Source organism: Orbicella franksi, chromosome 9 (genome assembly GCF_964199315.1).
Source record: "Orbicella franksi chromosome 9, jaOrbFran1.1, whole genome shotgun sequence".
Classification (NCBI taxonomy): domain Eukaryota; kingdom Metazoa; phylum Cnidaria; class Anthozoa; order Scleractinia; family Merulinidae; genus Orbicella; species Orbicella franksi.
In genome coordinates, this window is record NC_138153.1 from 24,890,327 (window position 1) to 24,897,723 (window position 7,397).

Sequence of the window (7,397 nt, forward strand, 5' to 3'; positions counted from 1 at the left end):
AATCGTACCACCCCAGTCAGGACGACGTCTCATCAAGAGCTCAAAAGACCACAGACAATCGGGTATTTGACCTAACGGTTCAAAGAGAGTGTCAAAAATGTACATGTCCACTTTTGCATCCGGAATGGCATCGAGATCTCTTAAAGTGTGTACCTTCTGATCCACGATCTGCTCCACTAGGTCACGAATCTGGTTTGAGTTGCTATAGTAAGTCATCTTAACCCCTCTCCGACAGCCTCGTTAAACTTCTTTCCTTCTCGATCCGCTAGCCCCGTGATATCCAAGCCTGACAAATGAGGATAGCTCTCTCTGTCGCACCAGTCAATCATGTGCCTCTGGAGCCTATAGTACAAAGGGGAGACAAGATGTAACTCCAAGTCAAATATCTTCACATGCAACAGTTTTTCGCCTTCCTCGAGTCTAGCCAAAATACCAGAAGCCAGATTCAACTGCTGTTTCAGATCTTCAATGATCTCTTTCACGTCTCTATCATCCAAAATCCTATGAGTCATCACCGCACCAAGAGCAAGTCGAGAATGATTCACCGCATCAAACGGGCTCCTTTTATACCCGCGCCGTGGATCCACTTTCACTCAGTACACGTACTTTCACGGATCACACGCCCTTTTTCAGATCCACCAATCGTCCATAAAGTCGAACCATGCATTCCATCACGAGTCACTTTTCAGCAGTCGTCATGGATTCACACATCGAACCCGACAGGAAAAAGAAAAAATCGTCCAAAAAGAAGGAGGTGCGTAAGAAACTGAAACTGCTCCTACCCAAGAGAGCGGAAGGAGAAGGTAAACTACAATCCACCTTAGATGGTTATTCGAAAAACCTCGTGCCAGACTACGTTTCAATGAATGCGTCCTCTTCAAAGAGATCACACCGGACTCTGTCAGTTGGACCACCGTCCCTCTAAAAGGCTTCTCGCAGCCATGGAGCGTCTTTTCGATCAAACGTCAAGAAGTCAAAAGCCAAATGAAAAGTAACCATCACAGGCGAAGGCAAAGACTGACCCCCAAAATCGTGCGAAAAACCACCCACATCCTAGAAACCATGCTACGAGAAAACACCTTGTTGGGATACTAACTCAATCTCTATCTTCCTCATATAGACTCGAAGCTACCTGCCATTCAAGGCGGATGCCTGACCGTGATAAGAGAATCACCTCCTCGAACCATTCAAGTTATGGAACCCATGGGACTCGACAAATTCAAGAAAGACAACCTCGTAGAATTACCACCTGAAGTGGATGACCAAGGAGAATTCACCGAAGTACAAGTGTTGCAGGAATTCGACCCCGATCAGTTCCTGAACCAACTGAAAACACAAGATCCCACCTGCCCGCGTTGTATGATACCCATGGAATTTGGAAGAGTGAAAACCCCCGAAGGTGGTACCTGGTGGGAGTATTACCGATGCCCCTCTTCCAGATTCTACACCAAGTGTTATGTGACCTGTGGTGCCAAAGAGGTGAGCACCTACCTGAGACGCGTCGAAGAACAGACCCACCCCTGCTACAGGAACATCGATCCAGCTTGTTTCCGATGTCTATGCAACAAGTCCCTGGTCTTAGCCACCTCCCACTCCCAGTCCAACCCGGACAGGCTCTATCTCAAGTGTCCCAAGCGTAACTGCAAGTTCTTCCAATGGATCGACGAATACCCACGTGGGATCGCCCAAGACATACTGATTCATGGACAGAACCCAACCTAAGAAAAGACAGACACAGTTTTTGTAAAAACACACTCTGACATTTTATTTTTTTCATATTTACACGTTGGGTAATCTATCTTCCGCATCGATCATCGCTCGCATTGTCACTTGATTACATTGGTTAAAAGTACTATAATAAAAATCGATGACACTGACATAACGTCTCGCAGTATTCTTTTGTCTCTTAGTCCATGTGGACTGAAAAGGCTCAAAACCGTAGCATAGCATCAGTCTATGAAACATGATCCGGTCCACAGGCGGCTTCACTTTCACCTCCCATACAAGGTTCTTGCGTATAGCATGGATCGCATTAAACAAGGTTCTGCTGAAACATTTCTCAATACTCCGGTACTGGAATAGACTCCGGGTCCAGTTCTCTCTCTGCTCGTCCAGAAAAAACAAGATTTGGTGGAGCATTACCTCGAGCTGGCTCGAGTCTTTGAACCTCGTCAGCCAACGTCGGCCCGCCAACAAATCCCGGATGGGGAAATTCATGGACTCGTAAAACTGGGTCCAGGCATAGTCCATTCGGTCAATCGCCTCCTCGTAAGTAGTATCAGGCTTTCTCGGTCTGAAATTATTCTGGATTTGTCTCTCCCTCAAGGCCATGATAGCGCTCAATACAAATTAAAAACTCAGAGTGAAGATCGGGGCGACGCGGATTCGCTTTATGCAGATCCGTTCAACCAATCACAGATCAAGACGAAGTCACATGTTACCACAGACCCAGGGATAGGGGGTATCCCCCTACCACACCCACTCACGGTAGGAGACTGGACACCATTATACTGTGTGTATAAAATAAGCGAGTCAGACCGTTCACTTTTCACTCTGAGTTTTTTCAGTCAAAGACTTGTATGAGCGCCCATTACAGAAGACTGTGGATACTATCGTTGCTGTGGCTTCTCAAAGTACCAAGTGAGTATAGCATGGAAGTATTAGAGCGGTGTAACGTAGAGCTGACTACCTGGGAAAAGCGGGTGAGAGAGTGGATGAACGACGAAGAAGAAGAGACCCCTTTGTACAGGGACCTAGAACAACTTTCAGGTTTTATCGGGGTGGCCCTGGACGAACTAGACCTTTTGTGTCTGGAAGAGAGGTTGGGGGTCCTTGACGAGGACGATACCAATGATTTGGTGATTCATGTAGACTGGGTCCGCAACACTTACCAACAATTGCTTCAATTTTAGACATGGAACCACCCCTACATTGTCACGTATGCAAACAGCTGAGACCCTGCTGCCGCCAACCGATCCTAGAATGGAGTAGAAAAGGGAACCACACCCGATTCGTACGCACACTCTCGGGAACACTGAGAAAAGACTGGGGGCTAGGGTGCGTCTACGCAACCTGTTGCGGTGTCATCTATGGCATGTACCACAACGTGGTAACCAACTGTTACGAACCCGTCTTCCTGGGAAACAGTTACGACCAGGCCCTGTCACGTGTCAATCACGTCAAATCGTTTATTGATTGTTATCCTGAAGAAGAGGGTGCCGGTCAACAAGACCGAGCACACGTCCCACCATGTAAATCAAGTAGTGTCCAATAAAAAGTTGTTTTTGTTCCATTTTCAGACTCCATGTCATGATTTCCTAAACCCGAATGTATATGGTGTAAGGAAGGATACACTCCCAATCACAGTATCCAAGACTACTTCCTGACACCGTGTTGCGACCAATTCTTTCACAGAAGCTGTAAAGCCCTCCACACCTGGTGGTTGAAACCCTCCCAAAGACTCTGCCCTCGTTGCAAAACCGTGAATTTCGGACTTCCTCCCGATGACATCCCCAAAACCAAGTCCTAAAGAGGTAAGCGCTTCGATGGTCTAATGGTTAAGACGTTGAGTTGTGGCCTCAAAGACCCAGGTTCGATTCCTGGTCGGGGCATTAAAAATTCTTTTTTATTTTCCATAGAGACCCCTGGCCTGTAAAATCCGTTTGGACGAACCCCACCCCGACGAAGATGTCATGCTCCTCTTCCTCACCCAACATTTTCCCTACCCGTGGTACATGAGAAGAGACCTCTCCAAGGTCTGGCCCTTCGGACGCGTTTTCGAATCCTCCTCAGGCTTTCACGGAGAATTTATCACCCCACAAACCATGATGCTAGCCCTCGTGCACCTGGGAACCAACGACGTACAAGCACTCAAGATGATGCAAAAAATCACAACAAACCATGTACATTCTCTCGTTAAAGGATCTTTATTAGTCACAGGCATAAATAAAATGTTTTTTCACTCCTCTGATGGTGGTGGTTTTACAATTTGTTTGATAAATGCTTGGTACGCTAACTCTTCTCTGTTGGCCCAACTGCTCTTCCACTCATTCCATCCGGCCAAAAATCCATCCGGCAACTTCTCCAAACACACTGGGTCTTTAAACGATATGGAATTGTCAGCACTCATCTTAGCAGCCAGGAGTTTTCTGAACCTCAGCACCTCATCCGCCAGCTTCGTAATTTCTTTCCTCAGAACGACATCCATAGCGTGAGAAACGGCATTCTTCATTATCTTTCCAAGAATACCCTCATGAACAGCATCCATCACCTTCGATGCAAATTCTTCTCTCGTCATGTCGTCTGGAAACTCCTCTTCAGGAACACTAATCACCTCCGCCTTCGTCTTGCTCTCCTCTGAAGCCATCTTCGCATCAATCTCCAAACAACAATGCCAAACCCACCAACTCAACACCCTTTTATTCCCATGCAAAACCCTCTCATTGGTTCTATTCGATCAACCTCGATTTCAGGTTGCCTTATTTGGGCATGCGCGAGCTGTGACGTCACGGGCGCCATGTTTTGCTACCAAAGGGGCCATCTTGGATTTTAAAATTTAAGAGAATGTATGGGAAAAACTTGGTCACGTGGTATGATCCCTGGCTCCTGATTGGTTACTGCCCCTATGGGCGCTATTTACTACTCTTGGCAAAATGTTTCAGTTGTGGATGCTTGGCGTAAAATACTGAGTGAGCGAATAGTTTCGCTGCAGTCAACATACGTAGAAGATTCGCAAGTGTTGTATCGCCCACCAATTAAATAGAAACTGAGTTATATAGACAGTTGCCGTCGCCAGGTGTTATAAGCTGTACCCATTCCTTAAATTCCGACGGTAGTAGTGCCATTGATATGGAATCGAAACCACTTGCTTTATTACACCATTGAAGCTACCTATCTTTGTCTGAAGCAGAGGCACAAAATTCAAGAGGATCTGCTGTGCTGTTTCTTTGTTCATTAGTGATTTGGACACATCTAAAATCTCAAGATCATTCAAATTTTTCCATTTCTGTTGATGGTCAAACAGACTTCTCAGTTTTCAGAAATTTACGACTGTGTAGCCTGTAAGTTCCACATGAACAAGTTTTCCTTGACATGTTTTCACTTGACAATTTTTCATCAGTCATGTGTAAAGTTCCTTGACAAGGATACGTGTGAAAGTCAAGGAAAAAAATTGCCAAATTTTTCTTTACACACAAGCAAAGAAAAATTGTCAAGAGAAAACTTGTCAAGGAAAACTTGCTCGAGTGGAACAAGCTTTAACTTGTTAAAGGTAAATTTAACAACAAAAACAAAATAACATGCTTTTTTTTCAGATGATACTTTTCCCTGGTTTCACATTACATGCATAACGCCATTCTTAAGGACGTTCGTGCAAAAATTTTCCAATTGATAGATTTTTTCTTAATTTTTACAGCAGTCAGATAATGAGTTTCTTGTGTCAGAAATGCAAAAAAAAATGGGGTTCACCAACTTCGTTTCAGAGGTAAGGCATGTAGAAAACTACCTGATTTTGAAAATTCAGCATGGTCTACAGGGGTTTATAGTTAAAAATATCGAATGTGAGTCAAAGGAGGCAAATGATCTTACTGGATAGCACCACCGCCTGTGGTTTTTAAAGCAGGTACTATCTGGGTCAGATCTCCTTGGCATTGAATGCGTGATTTAGAGGCACCAAAGGCACGTGCTGAAAATGGGAATCTCGCGCGAAAAAAATAAGCTTTGCTCTCGCTGCCCGTATATCACCAGCGTTTGTCAACTAAAACGGCACAGCCTGTTTCTGTGTTTTAGTCTTTCAGTCACTTATGACACTTTTTTTGCCACTTGTTTTTTTTGTGTAAACACCCAATCCCATTTGCTGTAAAAGAATCTACCTGGACATACTTTAAAAAGCCATATTAGCATTAAAACGGATGAACTCTGTGCTGCTGTAACTGAAGATTATGTATTGAATGTTTGTTTAATTTTTCACACAAAATGTCATGCTGTTCTTGACAGATATCGCAATAACTTTATAAGGAAGTGAACATGTTTGATTTGTATTGATAAGTGCATCTTAAAACTATTAAGAGTACAACTTCAACAAGTAAATAATAAATATCTGACACTTTTTTGACTTCTTCAACGACATAGGCAAATATTGAACTTCCTCAAGATATGTGATTGTAAAGTTTTACAGTTATCAAATGAGAAGGAATGTCTTCAAATATGGTCGGAATAAGAAATTGAATGGTAAATTTGGAAAGAAAATCTTAAGCCTATATAACAGAAATTTCAGATTAGAAAAATAAAAGAATGAAAAAAATTTAACTAAGCCTTTATTTACAGTAAGTTTGCCACTTTTGCTAAGCGACACTAAGCGTTACTGAAAGCACACAATCTGCCTGAACCCTGGTCCCCACTCTCTGTAGCCAAGTGGAGTGCAGCGCTCGTCAAGCATCTGGACAATGCCTTCATCAAGGCGCTCCTTCACAACATCACGCACAGGGTAGAACTTGGCTACAGTAGACCAACAATATTTCAATCCTACCCCAATCACCTCTCTGCGCTGGACGCCAGCAAAGACATTATCAAAGAATTACGCCAGGAACTCGACCTCAATCACATGGCCAGTCCATTCCTTTCTTCTCCAACTCGCAACTTTGTCGGATCGCTGATGGGCGCGTACCCAAAAAGTGTTCGAATCCTCTGAAATACCGGGTCATCCACGACCTCTTGTGGCCACGGGGCCATTCTGTTAATGATTTTATCCCAGTGGAACGTTTCTGTTGCCAATATGACACTCTTGATCGGGCCATCTCACTCCTCGAGCAAGCTGGCCACGGAGCCATGATGGCTAAACTAGATTTATCGGATGCCTACCAGCATATCTTGGTCCGCCCAGAGGACTGGGAGCTCCTCGGCTCCACCTGGCCAATCTACGTCAATGGTGAACTGACAACCGGCTATTTTGTCAACCTATTACTTCCTTTCGGCGCTCGCAGTGTACCCGCTCAATTTCTCCATTTTGCTGATGCCCTCAATTTCATTATGCACAACCGAGGGGCGGATCCTGTCTGGAACTATATGGATGACTTTCTCACATGCGACTCCGCCACGTCACCATGCACTCGAAACCTAGACATTATGACACAAACTTGCGTTGACCTTGGCTTTACACTTAACCCTTCTAAACTTAGGCACCCGTCAACTTGCCTTACCCTACTGGGCATAGAAATCGACTCCATTTTTCAAGAGACACGGATCAAGGCATCATGTCTAAATGATACCCTTGCTCTCCTGGCCGCATGGGAGAGTCGTTCTCATTGCACTAAATGCCAGCTTCAATCGCTTCTTGGCACCCTGAACTTTATTTGCAATGTGTGTCGCCTGGGGTGCACTTTCATGCGTTGTCTCATCGA

At 44.6% G+C, this 7,397-nt stretch overlaps 1 non-coding gene across 1 annotated transcript; it reads left to right on the forward strand.

Annotated features, from left to right (window-relative positions):
- Window positions 1–3,539: 3,539 nt before the first annotated feature.
- On the forward strand, window positions 3,540–3,611 carry Trnah-gug (transfer RNA histidin (anticodon GUG)). The gene has a single exon. It is a non-coding gene; the product is annotated as a tRNA-His (tRNA).
- Window positions 3,612–7,397: the final 3,786 nt, after the last annotated feature.